General features: G+C 47.8%; 1 pseudogene; it reads left to right on the top strand.

The window, feature by feature from the left end:
* Positions 1-12010: 12010 nt before the first annotated feature.
* LOC106591826 (FACT complex subunit SSRP1-like) lies at positions 12011-16390 on the top strand (annotated as a pseudogene).
* Positions 16391-17087: the final 697 nt, after the last annotated feature.

The raw sequence follows: 17087 nt of genomic DNA, 5'->3' as shown, positions 1-17087 counted from the left end.
AATACCCTCCCCACCTCTCTACTCCTGTGTCCTAAATGGCACCCTATTCCTGTGGGTTCTGGTCCAAAGTAGAGCCCTATATAGGGACTACAGTGCCATTTGGGACGCAGCCTTCCTGTTAACATTCTGTTGTTGTGTGGTGACACCAGCAAGTTTCAAGTTTCATATTTTATTGTCACATGCACAAGTATAGTGAACTGCTTACTTGCTAGCACAATGAACTACAGTTAAATTAAAGGTGTCTCAGAGGCTGGCTACTGAAAGGTGTTGAAAACTCCCCAACACCTCATACTAGTCAGATCTCTCACTTCTTATGACCCTCAATCATTTTACCATACAACACCATATACTTGTGCTTAAATTAATCCATTTATTCAGATCTTACAGAATCTCATTCATAGTTAGAGAAATAATGTATTTGTTATTAAAAGTGTTGGTAAGACACTCAATATAGCAAGAGAATCATTTGATCAAAGATATGTCTGCTTATTTCATTGCTGTGTGCAACTGCAGTGTTATCGCTTACACACCTAAAACAGTAAACACTAAAGAGGTAGTGGCTAGGACTTAGAGGTGGGGTACAGGTAGGGGATGGAGGAAGGGTACAGGTAGAGCATAGACGTGGGGTACAGGTAGGGGTTAGAAGTAAAGTACAGGTAGGGATTAGAGCTAGGGTGCAGGTAGGGATTGAGGTAGGGGATAGAGGTAGGGTTGAGGTAGGGGATAGAGGTAGGGGATAGAGGTAGGGTGCAGGTAGGGGATAGAGGTAGGGTGCAGGTAGGGGTAGAGGTAGGGTGCAGGTAGGGGGTAGAGGTAGGGTAGAGGTAGGGCCTAGACGTTGGGTGCAGGTAGGGTAGAGGTAGGGTGCAGGTAGGGAATAGAGGTAGGTTGTAGGTAGGGATAGAGGTTGAGTGCAGGTAGGGGAGGGGTAGGGTGCAGGTAGGGGGGTAGAGGTAGGGGATAGAGGTAGGGTGCAGGTAGGGGATAGAGGTATGGTGCAGGTAGGGGATAGAGGTAGGGTGCAGGTAGGACCTAGAGGTAGGGTGCAGGTAGGGGGTAGAGGTAGGGTAGAGGTAGGGCCTAGACGTAGGGTGCAGGTAGGGGAAGAGGTAGGGTGCAGGTAGGGGATAGAGGTAGGTTGTAGGTAGGGATAGAGGTTGAGTGCAGGTAGGGGAGGGGTAGGGTGCAGGTAGGGAGTAGAGGTAGGGTGCAGGTAGGGGAATGAGGTAGGGGAGGGGTAGGGTGCAGGTAGGGGGTTAGAGGTAGGGTACAGGTAGGGCTAAGAGAGGTGGGGTGAGATAGGGGAAAGAGGTAGGGTGCAGGTAGAGGGTAGAGGTGGGGTGCAGGTAGGGGTGAGAGGTGGGGTGCAGGTAGGGATTAGAGGTGGGGTGCAGGTAGAGGGTAGAGGTGGGGTGCAGGTGGGGATTAGAGGTAGGGGAGGGAGCTGGGGTGCAGGTAGGATGCAGGTAGGGGGAAAGAGGTAGGGTGCGGGTAGGGGTTAGAGGTGGGGAGCAGGTAGGGGAGAGAGGTAGGGTGCAGGTAGGGGGAGAGGTAGGGTGCAGGTAGGGGAGGAGGTGGGGTGCAGGTAGGTGATAGAGGTAGGGGGGAGGTAGGGGGAGAGGTAGGGGGCATGTAGGGAGTAGAGGTAGGGTGCAGGTAGGGGAAGAGGTAGGGGAGGGGTAGGGTGCAGGTAGGGATTAGAGGTAGGGTACAGGTAGGGTGCAGGTAGGGATTAGAGGTAGGGTACAGGTAGGGATAAGAGAGGTAGGGTGAGATAGGGGAAAGAGGTAGGGTGAGATAGGGGAAATAGGTAGGGTGCAGGTAGAGGGTAGAGGTGGGGTGCAGGTAGGGGTGAGAGGTGGGGTGCAGGTAGGGGTGAGAGGTGGGGTGCAGGTAGGGGGTGAGAGGTAGGGTGCAGGTGGGGATTAGAGGTAGGGGAGGGAGCTGGGGTGCAGGTAGGATGCAGGTAGGGGAAAGAGGTAGGGTGCGGGTAGGGGTTAGAGGTGGGGAGCAGGTAGGGGGAGAGAGGTAGGGTGCAGGTAGGGGGAGAGGTAGGGTGCAGGTAGGGGGGAGGTGGGGTGCAGGTAGGGTGGGAGGTGGGGTGCAGGTAGGTGATAGAGGTAGGGTGCAGGTAGGTGATAGAGGTAGGGTAGAGGTAGGTGATAGAGGTAGGGTGCAGGTAGAGGGTAGAGGTGGGGTGCAGGTAGGGGTGAGAGGTGGGGTGCAGGTAGGGGTGAGAGGTAGGGTGCAGGTGGGGATTAGAGGTAGGGGAGGGAGCTGGGGTGCAGGTAGGATGCAGGTAGGGGTAGAGAGGTAGGGTGCGGGTAGGGATTAGAGGTGGGGAGCAGGTAGGGGAGAGAGGTAGGGTGCAGGTAGGGGGAGAGGTAGGGTGCAGGTAGGGGGGAGGTGGGGTGCAGGTAGGGGGGAGGTGGGGTGCAGGTAGGTGATAGAGGTAGGGTGCAGGTAGGTGATAGAGGTAGGGTGCAGGTATGGGATAGAGGTAGGGTGCAGGTAGCGGTTAGAGGTAGGGTGCAGGTAGCGGTTAGAGGTAGGGTGCAGGTAGGGGCTAGAGGTAGGGTGCAGGTAGGGGCTAGAGGTAGGGTGCAGGTAGGACCTAGAGGTAGGGTGCAGGTAGGACCTAGAGGTAGGGTAGAGGTAGGGCCTAGACGTAGGGTGCAGGTAGGGGATAGAGGTAGGGTGCAGGTAGGGGTAGAGGTAGGTTGCAGGTAGGGATAGAGGTTGAGTGCATGTAGGGGTTAGAGGTAGGGTACAGGCAGGGGATAATAGAGGTAGGGTGAGATAGGGGAAAGAGGTAGGGTGCAGGTAGAGGGTAGAGGTGGGGTGCAGGTAGGGGTGAGGGGTGGGGTGCAGGGAGGGATTAGAGGTGGGGTGCAGGTAGAGGATAGAGGTGGGGTGCAGGTAGTGGTGAGAGGTAGGGTGCAGAGGTAGGGGAGGGAGCTGGGGTGCTGGTAGGAAGCAGGTAGGGACGAGAGGTAGGGTGGGGGTAGGGATTAGAGGTGGGGAGCAGGTAGGGGAGAGAGGTAGGGTGCAGGTAGGGAATAGAGGTAGGGTGCAGGTAGGGGGAGAGGTAGGGTGCAGGGAGGGGATAGAGGTAGGGTGCAGGTAAAGAGGTAGGGTGCATATATATCTGCAGGTATATCTGCGCATAAAGGTGTATTTATTGTCAAATGCACAAGTACAGTGAACTGCTTACTTGCTAGCACAATGAGGTAGGTAATAGAGGTAGGGTGCAGGTAGGGGGAGAGGTAGGGTAAAGGCAGGGGGAGGTAGGGTGCAGGCAGGGGGAGAGGTAGGGTGCAGGTAGTGGGAGAGTTAGGGGGGAGGTAGGGGATAGAAGTAGGGGGCAGGTAGGGGCTAGAGGTAGGGGGTAGAGGTGGGGTGCAGGTAGGGGATAGAGGTGGGGTGCAGGTAGGGGGTAGAGGTGGGGTGCAGGTAGGGGGTAGAGGTGGGGTGCAGGTAGGGGGTAGAGGTGGGGTGCAGGTAGGGGTTAGAGGTAGGGTGCAGGTAGGGGATAGAGGTAGGGTGCAGGTAGGGGATAGAGGTAGGGTGCAGGTAGGGGATAGAGGTAGGGTGCAGGTAGGGGATAGAGGTAGGGTGCAGGTAGGGGATAGAGGTAGGGTGCAGGTAGGGGATAGAGGTAGGGTGCAGGTAGGGGATAGAGGTAGGGTGCAGGTAAAGAGGTAGGGTGCATATATATCTGCAGGTATATCTGCGCATAAAGGTGTATTTATTGTCAAATGCACAAGTACAGTGAACTGCTTACTTGCTAGCACAATGAGGTAGGTGATAGAGGTAGGGTGCAGGTAGGGGGAGAGGTAGGGTGCAGGTAGTGGGAGGTAGGGTGCAGGCAGGGTGAGAGGTAGGGTGCAGGTAGTGGGAGAGTTAGGGGGCAGGTAGGGGCTAGAGGTAGGGGGCAGGTAGGGGCTAGAGGTAGGGGGTAGAGGTGGGGTGCAGGTAGGGAGTAGAGGTGGGGTGCAGGTAGGGGAGGGGAGGAGGTGGGGTGCAGGTAGGGGAGGGGAGGAGGTGGGGTGCAGGTAGGGGAGGGGAGGAGGTGGGGTGCAGGTAGGGGATAGAGGTAGGGTGCAGGTAGGGGTTAGAGGTAGGGTGCAGGTAGGGGTTAGAGGTAGGGTGCAGGTAGGGGATAGAGGTAGGGTGCAGGTAGGGGGTAGAGGTAGGGTGCAGGTAGGGAATAGAGGTAGGGTGAGATAGGGGATAGAGGTAGGGTGCAGGTAAAGAGGTAGGGTGCAGGTATATCTGCAGGTATATCTGCGCATAAAGGTGTATTTATTGTCAAATGCACAAGTACAGTGAACTGCTTACTTGCTAGCACAATGAACTACAGTTAAATTAAAGCTGTCTCAGAGGCTGGCTACTGAAAAGTGTTGAAAACTCCCCAACACCTCATACTAGTCAGATCTCTCACTTCTTATGACCCTCTATCATTTTACCATACAACACCATATACTTGTGCTTAAATTAATCCATTTATTCAGATCTTACAGAATCTCATTCAGACAACACTGATGTTGATATGATGGTTATTATATCAATATCTGCGCATAAAGGCGTTTCCACCGCCATTTCTCGCATTATTAATTTTACAGACACAAAAAGATCCCACCTTACCTAGCGTATTTAGTTTTGTCGACATTTGGAAAGTGTACCGACAAATGTGTTGTTTCCATCAGGCATGTCCTGACATTTTTGTACTTTACTTGCATAACAAGGTTGGATAGAAACCTGGCTAGTGATGCTAATATACATTATTACATTCAGTAATAAGCTACAGTCTATATGAAATTCCACCCTATTACTATAGTATACTAGGGAGTAGAGTGCCATTTCAGACACACTTCAGAGACACATGTTAATGTACAGTGGTTGAAAATGTTGCCAAGGGTTACGGGGTCAAATGAACTCTGACCTCAACAGAGAGGTTGTCCTGTGTCGGTGTTGTCACAGGGTCCTGTTCTTCAGCGGATGGAGGGATGTTGTAGAAAACAGAGGACGGAAAGACATAGGAGAGAGAGGAGCAGGAAGAGGAGGAAGAAGGAAGTGATGTGGGAGAGAGGGTTGGAGGAGGAGAGGGTTTGAGGAATTTGATGTCAGGGGCTTTGATTTCAGTGCGTCTTATCTTGAAGGTCTCTGTTTCAGGAAAGAAAGAGAGAACAGCAGACATGTTTTATATTTCAGCGTCTCAGCTTTAGTCCAACTCCTTTCCAGCCGTCTATTTTCACTGATTCTTTCATCTCGTTATTCACTGATTCAATCTTACTTCTCGTCTTTAGCCCCGGAAGTCTGTGCTTTCTCTTTTTGCTCAGACGAATTTTATGTTTCTGAGCATAACTGTCCAGAACTCCAAGTGACTGAGAAAGAGAGGGTGTGAGAGAGAGAGAGAGAGAGAGAGAAAGAGAGAGAGTGAGAGAGAGACTGAGAATAAGAACAAGAGAGTGAGATTTTGCAGTGAGTGTTTATATACCAGGGCTCTCCAACCCTGCTCCTGCAGAGCTGCTGTCCTGAAGGTGTTCAACCCTAATCTAGAGCACCTGATTTTAATAATTAGCTGGCTGATAAGATGAATCAGGTTAGTTACAACTGGGGTTGGAGCAAAAAACCTACAGGGGGGGTTAGCTCTCCAGGAACAGGGTTGGAGAGCCCTGTTCTATAGACAGAGGCCTTCAACAGCACTTTAAATGACTACAATGCCCACAATCCCACCGTGTGGCTCACCTTAACACAGGAGAAGTCAAGATGGTCCTTTGATTGGTTCCTTATGGGGGATTTACAGTCATGGATGTTCTTAGATATGGATCTGGAGTGGTCCAACTCACTCTCCTCCGCTGCATCATTGTCCAATAGTATCTTCGGTTTGATGACAGCAATGGCATCGTTTCCAGTGTCATTGTTGTTGTCTACTTCCTGTTGTCTGTTGTCCGATTGGTTGTCCACAATCTCATTCGGACTTGTTTGGCTGAAGTGAACATCCTCATATAAAGAATGGCCTATGTCCTCGTGGTTATGTTGAACGTCGTTGCGGAGGTGCGACTCTGGTTCAGTCTTTAATTGGTCGCCTTCATCACCACCGTGTTGGCTTGCAGCCTCTGATTGGTAAACGGACGGCGAGGGGGCGGGACTGTCCTTAATGGACAGGAATGGTGACCACTCCTCTCCTGTTAGAATCTCATCCACCAAGCTGATGGGACTGAAGTTGAACTTGAAAGAGCTGAAGGAGCTGTAAAATAGAGGGGAAAAAACATTGAAGTCAATGGTTTCGTCACAAAATAGCACCCTATTCCCAATATAGTGCATTACATTTGAACAGGGCCCTGATCAAACATAGTGCACTATACACCATATTCCCTATAAAGTGCACTACATTTGACCACTACATTTGACCTATTAGTGCACTATATAGGGAATAGGGTGCCATTTGGGAAACAACATATTTTATGTCGTCATCTGTCATGGGTTGATGAAACCAGTGGTCACATTTCTTTAAACAAATATATTGTGGCAAACCTCTTCAAAGCTAGGAGCGTTTGTCACAAATTAAGTGGGAAACTGTCACCAAAGTCAGCCCAGAATTAAAGTTATTTCGAACATGACAGTACCTGTGTGTTTGTTTCTCTGTCCTGGTCCACCCAGGCCTCAGGTAAGGTCAAGGATAGCAGGGTTGGGTACACAAATCTGGTTCTCGGTAGGTCCAGGTCTATACGCCAACAGGTAAGTCCAAAACAGTCCAGGTCGTACACGGTAAATCCAGCCAATGTAGATTGTCTCTTTCTCTATGGTTCATAGATCCTTTCCGCCCTCTCTCTCTCTCTCTCTGGTTTTCTTGACCCTTTATCTGTGGGTCGGCTCCACCTTCTGAGGGTTCCCCTTGCTTTTGGGAATTGTAGTTTTGGCAGTCGGCCATTTTGTGATCTGTAGTTCTGATCGGGGTGGCCATTTTAGTGATCGGGCAGAGCCCGTTTATTAGTTCTGCCCTCACATATCTGCCATTTATCACTCGACCCCCTTCTTTGCCACACATCTCCCCCCCTAGATCCGACCCCCTAGGTCGGGCTACCGCAGCAAAATATGCGTGCATGAGGGATAACCCATCCACATTTCCCATTTCCTTTCCTGCTCTGTGTTTCAAGTCAAAGTGAAACGGTTGGAGACTCAAAAACCACCGCATCACCCGAGCGTTCTTCTCTTTAGCCCTATGCATCCAGGTGAGTGGTGCATGGTCACTGATGAGGGTGAAGTGGCGCCCCAGCAGGTAGTATTTCAGGCTTTCCAGAGCCCACTTTACTGCCAGCGCCTCTTTCTCAACAACTGAGTAGTTGGTTTCCCGTGGTTCCAGCTTCCTGCTTAAAAACAGGATGGGGTGTTCCACCCCTTCTACCTCTTGGGACAGCACTGCTCGCAAGCCGACCTCTGAGGCATCCGTCTGAACCACAAACTCTCTCTCAAAGTCTGGTACCACCAGCACTGGATTACAGCAGAGGGCCTCCTGTAATATCCTAAATGCTTTGGTGGCCCTTTCATCCCACTTGACCATGTTTGGCCCTCTGGCTCTAGTCATGTCGGTGAGTGGGGCGGCCACTGTGGCATAACTTGGGATGAACTTCCGGTAGTACCCGGTCAGCCCTAGGAAGGCTCGAACCTGCTTCTTATTTACTGGTTTCGGCCATTCTCTAATTGCCTCCACCTTCTTACGTTGGGGTTTGATTAATCCTCTTCCCACGGTGTATCCCAGATACTCCGTTTCCTCTAACCCCACGTAACACTTGGCAGGGTTCGCCGTGAGCCCTGCCTTTCTAAGGGCGTCTAACACTGCCTGTACCCAGGGTAAGTGGGATTCCCAATCTGGGCTGTAGATCCCCACGTCATCTAAATAAGCTGCGGCGTATGCTTGGTGTGGTTTTAGGACCTTGTCCATGAGCCGTTGAAAGGTGGCTGGGGCCCCGTGTAGGCCGAATGGCATGATGGTGTATTGAAACAAACCGTCAGGGGTTGCAAAGGCTGTCTTTTCTTTGGCCCTGGGGGTCAGAGGAATTTGCCAGAACCCTTTTGTCAGGTCCAGGGTCGTAATGTACCGAGCTTTACCAATTTTCTCCAGTAGTTCGTCTACCCTGGGCATGGGGTAGGCATCAAACTTGGAGATTTCATTTACCTTCCGAAAGTCGTTACAGAACCGCAAAGACCCATCGGGCTTGGAGACCATCACAATTGGGCTAGACCACTCACTATGTGACTCTTCGATCACTCCAGCTGTCAACATTTTCTCTGTCTCTGCTCTAATCGCTGCCGCTGACCTCGGGTAGCCTCGGTAGAATATAGTAACCTCAGTTCGGCCGCGGTACCTCTGAAAACACATCTCTGTTTTTCTGGATCAGGGTCTTTACTTCCTGTACTTGTGCTGGGGACAGAGTAGGTGAAATATTTACTCGGCTGTCTCCGAGTGAGTGTGTGCGGCGTGACCATTAGTGTTTCTCTCTCTCTCCATGCTTTTAACAGGTTTATGTGATAGATCTGTACCTGGGGCTGTCGACCTGGCTGTCGGATCCGATAATTAACTTCTCCTATTCTCTCCAGTACCTCATATGGTCCTTTCCATGTGGATAGTAGTTTGCACTCTACCGTGGGGATCAGCACTAACACCTTATCTCCCGGTTGTCCGAAGGGGAATGGCTTCTGGGTAGCGAGTGGCATAATCTAGAATGACCAGAATGTATTGGTGCCCTCTGGCGGATTTGGGAAGTGGGCCCACTATATCCATCGCTATCCTCTCAAATGGCGTTTCGATTATGGGGAGTGGCACTAACGGGCTTCTAAACCCTGGTCGGGGAGCTGTTACCTGGCACTCAGGGCACTCTCCACAATGCCGAGCCACTTCAGCCTGAATTCCTGGCCAGTAAAACCTCCTTACAATCCGGTCTCGGGTTTTATCGATACCAAGGTGTCCACCCAGAATGTGCCCATGAGCTAGATCCAGTACTGTCTTCCTGTACCGGGTGGGGACCAACAACTGTTCCACCACATCAACCCCTATTTTTGAGACTCTGTACACCAAACCATTTTTCATGATGAAGTGGGGAAAACTATTAGGTATCATCCCATCATTTATGGGAGTACCATCTACGACCTGCACGTCTGCTCTGGCTTGCTGCAGGGTTGGATCCTGGTGTTGGGCCGTCCCGAAATTAGTCATGGACCCTGCCAGGTCTGCTGGTTCTAGATAGTCGTCCTCTGGATTCAGATCGACCCCAGCCCCACTAGTACTGGGCTGTTCATTATCAACGAGGTTTGCCACTTCATCCTCATCCTCCCCTACTAGTACCTGTGAGGTTGGCCCCTGGGAGACCTCTTTTCTTGGCCTTGGTTGAAGGCCCCATAATTCTTCCTGCTTGGTCAGGGTTGTTGGCTTCTCAAATATGCCGTTCTTTTGGCCTAACTTCGCAAAGTTAGGAAAGTATCTACCCAATATTACATCATATGGCATCTTTGGGACCACGCCGACCTCATAATCCAGCAGACCGTCCTCTGTTTGTATGCTCACTAATGCTGTGAGGTACAGACGGGTATCCCCATGAATGCACGTAACACTGATATCCTGACTTGTATCCAGTTTATGAGTCGGCACTAGGTTTGCAACGACCAGCGTTAGCATACTGCCGGAATCCAGTAGTGCTTCAACCTCTTTCCCTTCAACCTTCACCCTGCACATATGTTTGTTTCTTGATCTTTCAAATACAGTGGTTACCACAGGACATGCATACCATATCTCATCTTCTTTTTCACCGAGGTTACATTGCATTGGTTCTTCTTTAATAGGGCAGTAGGCTGTAATATGTCCCGGTCGATTAGAATTGTAACAGATAATAGGGTTTCGGGGGGGAGACCTCCTCAACCCCCAGTCCCGGTTTCCGGCTTTTTCCTTAGTGTCTCAGCCCGATTCTGATTCTTTCCTCATGGCCCCACGCTGCTCTCCTCCCCCTCCACCTGTTGGGACAGTATTACCCCTAAACTTTTTTTTTCTTTTTTTTTTCTACCTAACCAGCGGTATGGTTAATGCAGTGCACACATATAGTGCATTACATTTGAACAGGGCCCTGATCAAACATAGTGCACTAGTTTTGGCAGTAGTTTTGGCAGTCGGCCATTTTGTGATCTGTAGTTCTGATCGGGGTGGCGATTTTAGTGATCGGGCAGAGCCCGTTTATTAGTTCTGCCATCACATATCTGCCATTTATCACTCGACCCCCTTCTTTGCCACAATATATAATAACACTTTTCACAAGTATGTGGTACATTTTCACCACTCTAGTTAGTAAAAACTCAAAACATATCATCTAAAAGGCAGTTGTTTCAAAACTTTAAGCACATTTCCAATTGACAAAGTACAACACACAAAAATTCCAAAATTACTTTTTCACCACACTTAATCAGTGTTTAATAGTAATAGCCTTTCACAATGCAGTGTTCACATTACTTTTGATATGATTCTGTTCTCATTTGTTAAAATACATTGTTCTGGTACTTAATCCAACTGCTCTTAATTGATTATCACTTCAACATTTGGTAAACCTATATTCTAATTTTGATAACTACAGTATAAAAATGTATGTTTGTAAAGTATAAACATATAAAGTATAATATACACTGAGTGTACAAAACATTAGGAGCACCTTCATAATATTGAGTTGTACCTCCTTTTGTCCTCAGAACAGCATCAATTTGTCGGGGCGTGGACTCTACAAGGTGTAGAAAGTGATCCACAGGGATGCTGGCCCATGTCGACTCCAATGCTTCCCACAGTTGTGTCAAGTTGGCTGGATGTCCTTTGGGTGGTGGACCATTCTTGATACACACGGAAAACTGTTGATCATGAAAATCCCAGCAGCGTTGCAGTTCTTGACACACTCAAACTGGAGCACCTGGCACCTACGACCATAACCCAAGGCACTTAAATCTTTTGTCTTGCCCATTCACCCTCTGAATGGCACACACACACACAATCCATGTCTCATAAAAATCCTTCTTTAACCTGCCTCCCCTTCATCTACACTGATTGAAATGGATCTAACAAGCGACATCAATAAGGGATCATAGCTTTCACCTGCTCAGTCTATGTTATGTAAAGGGATGTATACTGTAATGTACAATTATGATGATGGCTATAATGATTTCACTCTACTGTATTTTAAAAATGTTTATCTGATATTGACAAGAACAAATATGTACTGTATGCAACAAATGCATCACCTACACAGTGAGAATGGATCCAAAATAATGTTTTTTTTTTTGTTCTTCTTGCAGGGGGGGGTTCACACGGGTCCTACAATGCTGCACATCTCATTGAGTTCCTCCTGTCAAGGTGAATGGGTCACCTATGTCGTTGTGTGGGACAATTCACCACATACTTGTGAAAATAGCACCAAAGCGATTGGAAATACAGTGAGGGAAAAAGTATTTGATCCCCTGCTGATTTTGTATGTTTGCCAACTAACAAAGAAATGATCAGTCTATAATTGTAATGGCTGAACATGTAACTGGGGATAAGTAGAAGCTGACGGTCAGATCAGAAAGTGCTGGAAGGGAGATATGATTCTCTGCCATAGGGTTGGCTGTGTAGACACCTATGCCAAACTCCACCACCCCTTTTCTATTCCTAATCTACCTTTTGCCCAGACAAGCGTTCAGACAAGCGTCCTACCTACATGTACAAAATAACTCGACCAACCTGTACCCCTGCACATTGACTCTGTACCGGTAGCCCCTGTATATAGCCTCGTTATTGTTATTTTTATTGTGTTACTTTTTATTTTTCTATTTTACATTAGTTTATTTAGTAAATATTTTCTTAACACATTTCTTGAACTGCATTGTTGGTTAAGGACTTGTTGTATTCGGAGCATGTGACAAATAACATTTGTTTTGAAATATAAACCTCTTGCACTGTCACACCCTCCCCTCTCTCTCTCTCTCACACTGACTCTTTCTCTCTCTCAGGTATGATATCCGTATCTACTCCAGCTTCCTCCACCTCCATGGAAAGACGTTTGACTACAAGATCCCCTACTCCACTGTGCTGCGTCTCTTCCTGCTACCACACAAGGACCAGAGGCAGATGTTCTTCATGGTGAGTACTACTGGTGTTTGAATAGTCATCACACGTAAAGACCTCAAGATTGCATACCATTTGTATACAAATGTCTGTCTGTCTCCCTCTCACCTTCCCTCTCTCTCTCTCACTTTCTCTCTCTATCTGTCTCTCCCTCATTCCGTCCCTTCCTCTCTCTCTGTAGATCAGTCTAGACCCGCCCATTAAACAGGGGCAGACACGTTACCACTTCCTCATCCTGCTCTTCTCCAAGGACGAGGACCTCAGCCTCTCCCTCAACATGACAGAGTGAGAGAGAGAGAATGAGAGGGAGACTGTGAGGGGAGGGAATGAGAGACATTGGAGTATGAGAGAGGAAGAGAGAGAGATGTTATACCTTTCTCCCCTGTATATAGCCCCATTACCGTTATTTTATTGGGTTACTTTTTTTATGCCTTTTTTTTAAAACTTGAGTTTATTTAGTAAATATTTTCATAACTCTATTTTCTTAAAACTGCATTGTTGGTTAAGGGCTTGTAAGTAAGCGTTTCACGGTAAGGTCTACACCTGCTGTATCCGGCACATGTGAAAAATAAAGTTGGATTTAATTTGTAAGTGTATGAGAAGGAATGGAAAATATTAGAAGATATTGATCAGATTAGATAATTAGGTGTATATTTCATGCTTTTTGTTTCATTTATTTCTATTGTTTGTCTTCCTCTCTCCTCACACCTCCTCTCTCCTCTCTCTCTCCTCTCTCCTCTCTCTCTCTCTAGGGAGGAGGTGGAGAAGCGTTATGGGGGAAAGCTCAGTAAGAACATGTCAGGTTCTCTCTATGAGATGGACGGCAGGGTGATGAAGGCTCTGGTCAACAGGAAGATCACCGTGCCAGGAAACTTCCTGGGGTAAACACTCACACGCACACGTTTACATGCATACGCACACACACACAGAAACTTCCAGGAGTAAACACACATTCATACACACCCCTCTAAGACAAGACTAAACAACATGAATGTCAGCCGCGCGCAGTAGTCGACAAACTGTGCCAAATCCACATGTAAAATCAGCTGGAAATGAACGGCACATGACGTACGTAAGTGACATAAGTTCTGTGGTCAGAGCCGATAGGACAGCCACCTGCTGCATACAGCCGACGTTCATATCGGTCTGTCTCGTCTGCATCACACTCTCATTACACTCTAAAATAGAACTTTCTCTTAAAACTCTCTACCTCTCTCCCCTCCAGTCACTCGGGGACCCAGGGTATAACGTGTTCCTACAAAGCATCGTCAGGCCTGCTCTACCCTCTGGAGAGGGGTTTCGTCTACATACATAAGCCCCCCGTACACCTGCGCTTCGAGGAGGTGCTGTATGCCTTTTAGTTTTTCTTATGGGACATTCAAGTATCCCTTTTTTTGGGTGTTCTTTCATTCCTTCATGCGTAGGCCTACATTGGACGATAAAGTAATCTTCTACTTCTTCTACTCCTCCTCCTTCTTCTTCATCCATCCATCCAGGTGTCGTGTGTGAACTTCGCCAGAGGCACCACCACCACGCGCTCCTTCGACTTTGAGATCGAAACCAAGCAGGGCACCCAGTTCACCTTCAGCAGCATCGAGAGGTGACGGATACACACACACACACACACACACACACACACACACACACGCTAAACTCACACTTAAACACTCACACACACTTATGCATGCACACACCTTTGTCATGTCTCTCACCTTTCACTTCATGCTCTTTCTCTGTCTTTATCTCTCTCGTGCTCGTTCTATCTCTCTGTCAGAGAGGAGTATGGGAAGCTTTTTGACTTTGTGACTGCCAAGAAGCTCAGCATCAAGAACAGAGGATTCAAAGAGGTAAACATCTCACCTGTTCACCTGTAAACTACACTATTTCACTCTTTCATTAGATGTGCTTTCATCCCTTCATCCGCTGACCTGTCCTCTCTGTTTCTCTGTGTTGTGGTCCGGTAGAAAAAGGTTGGTCCTGTACGGAGGTGGTGGTTTGGTTTTAAACTGCATGGTGTGTGATTTGGGAGAATGGTATGATCAGGATTGGGGGTATTAATTGCATTGCCTGTCTCTTATGGAATTGGGGTGGGAGGGAGGAGTCTAAATCTGTGTATGTTATTACTGATGATAAAGCAAATTAACACCTGACTTGGTAAGTGAGTCAACATTTTACATGTTGTTCACTGTGTATATGTATATTTCCCAGAGTTAGTTAGCATCTTTACATGGGTTGTCTGCGTTTTACAATTAATGATATTGCTGTGTATTACTACAGTACTACTATATATTTACTATGACACTACTGTGTATTTACTATGATACTACTGTGTATTTACTATACTACTACGGTGTGTTTTTGTCCTGTCAGGGTATAAAGGGTAAAGATGACATGTTGGAGGACTCAGACGAGGACCAGCACGATGGAGAGGATGAAAGAGGAGGGCAAGATCAGAGAGGAGGCCAATGACAGCGATGACTCCGATGGAGAGAGCGGTGAGTGACAGGAGGCTTGGCCAATCAGAGGGCGAGAGCAGTGAGTGATAGGAGGCTGGGCCAATCAGAGGATGAGAACCGTGAGTGACAGGTATAGCTGAGCGATTATTTAGGTTGGTTCAGTTTCAGTTTGATTATTAAAAATCATGGTTTTTGATTTTGGTTTAGATTAATTTTTTTAAACATTAAATGCATAATGCATAATGCATTATGTTGTTTTTTTTAAATACCTCGCCAAGCAACTGCTCTCTACCCCTCTTGATAACACATTATTCTGTCTCTCATGTCGGCCCTGACCGGACAAGTAGGCGCGCAATGGATCATGGTCATTGTAGTTAATTACCATGTTTACTGCACTAAACAGTGTAGAATATTGGCCTGTTGGAAATTACAACTCCTTACTATATCACACAGTTCGGGCTTGACCTGATTTATCTCTAGAGTAACTGCACCTTGCGATCACAGAAAAAAACGGAAAGAAATGGAACTCAAATAATTGAACCGATGTCAGTCAATTAGTTCAGAGGGTTAGAGCGGTGAGTGACAGGAGGCAGGGCCAATCACAGTTCTTTCTCTTGTCTTCCAGATGAGTCTTTTAACCCTGGAGAGGAGGAAGATGACATAGCGGAAGAGTGCGTATTAGTTTTCAATCCATCACTCCCTTATCTTTACTGTTTTTTATCAGTCAATTTCTTTCACATTCCCTTCTCTCTTCTCATCCTGCCTCCCTCTCGCTCACTTGCCTTCATTTCTTTCACTCTCCCACTTTCTCTTGCTCTCCCCCATCACACTCTCTCTCCCCCTCCCCGTCTCTCTCTTTCTTTTTCCTTCTCTCTCAGGTATGACAGTAAGGCATCAGCCAGTGACAGCAGTGCAGAGGAGGGAGACAGTGACAGAGAGAAGAAGAAGAGGCCAGCCAAGAAGGCCAAAGTAGTGAAGGAGAGGAAACCACGCAAGGTAAAGGAGGGGGGGAGGAGAGAGAGGGAGGAGAGGTAAAACTAAGTACTTCATCTGAAATGAACCCTCCCTTCCTTTCTATCTCTCAACCTCTCTCCTCTTTCCTCCCTTTCTCTACCTTCACCTCTGTTTTTCTCCCTCTTCCCTTCCTCTCTCCCTCCCCCTTTTCTCCCCTTTCCCTCCTTTACTCTCTCTCCCCAGAAGAAGCCGAAGGACAGTGGCGCCCCCAAGAGGCCGATGAGCGCTTATTTCCTGTGGCTGAACACGAGCCGCGAGAGCATCAAAGCAGAGCACCCTGGGATATCCATCACAGAGATCTCCAAGAGGGCCGGGGAGATGTGGAGGGAACTGGGGAAGGAGCAAAAAGTGGTGTGAGAGAGGGAGGGAGGGGAAGAGGGAGGGAGAGAGTGAGAGATACCAGTACTGCAATTGTCCTCCTCTCATCCTTCCCTCTTGTCTTTCTTTTGCTCTCCCTTTCATTAGTGTGTGAAAATGTAGTTCATTGTAAAATCCATCTTGTTGAATTATTGACTATCTCTGTCTTTCTTTTTCTCCGCCCCATTCCCATCTCTCTCTCTCTCTCTCTCTCTCTCTCTTTGTCTCTCCCTTTCTCTCTCCCTCTACCCTTTTTTCTCTCTGTCAGGAGTGGGATGGGAAAGCGGAGGAGGCGAAGAAGGACTATTAGGTAGCGATGAGGGAGTACAGAGAGAGTGGAGGAGGATCCTCTGCCCCCTCCAAAAAGTACAGTATCATGTCCCAGTTAAACACCTACAGTTGAAGTCGGAAGTTTACATACACCTTAGCCAAATACATTTAAATTCCGTTTTTCACAATTCCTGACATTTAATCCTAGTAAAGATGTCCTGTCTTAGGTCAGTTAGGATCACCACTTTATTTTAAGAATGTGAAATGTCAGAATAATAGTAGAGAGTGATTTATTTCAGCTTTTACTTCTTTCATCACATTCCCAGTGGGTCAGAAGTTTACATACACTCAGTTAATATTTGGTAGCACTGCCTTTAAATTGTTTAACTTGGATCAAATGTTTAGGGTAGCCTTCCACAACCTTCCCACAATAAGTTGGGTGAATTTTGGCCCATTGCTCCTGACAGAGCTGGTGTAACTGAGTCAGGTTTGTAGGCCTCCTTGCTCGCACATGCTTTTTCAGTTCTGCCCACAAATTGTCTATAGGATTGAGGTCAGGGCTTTGTGATGGCCACTCCAATATCTTGACTTTGTCGTCCTTAAGCCATTTTGCCACAACTTCGGAAGTATGCTTGGGGTCAGACCCATTTGCGACTAAGATTTAACTTCCTGACTGATGTCTTGAGATGTTACTTCAATATATCCACATCATTTTCCTTCCTCATTTGCCATCTATTTTGTGAAGTGCAACAGTCCCTCCTGCAGCAAAGCACCCCCACAACATGATGCTGCCACCCCCGTGCTTCACGGTTGGGATGGTGTTCTTCAGCTTGCAAGACTCTCCCTTTTTCCTC

Source organism: Salmo salar, chromosome ssa04, assembly GCF_905237065.1.
Source record: "Salmo salar chromosome ssa04, Ssal_v3.1, whole genome shotgun sequence".
NCBI classification, from domain to species: Eukaryota; Metazoa; Chordata; class Actinopteri; order Salmoniformes; family Salmonidae; genus Salmo; species Salmo salar.
This window is presented reverse-complemented; position numbering and strand designations above follow the sequence as displayed.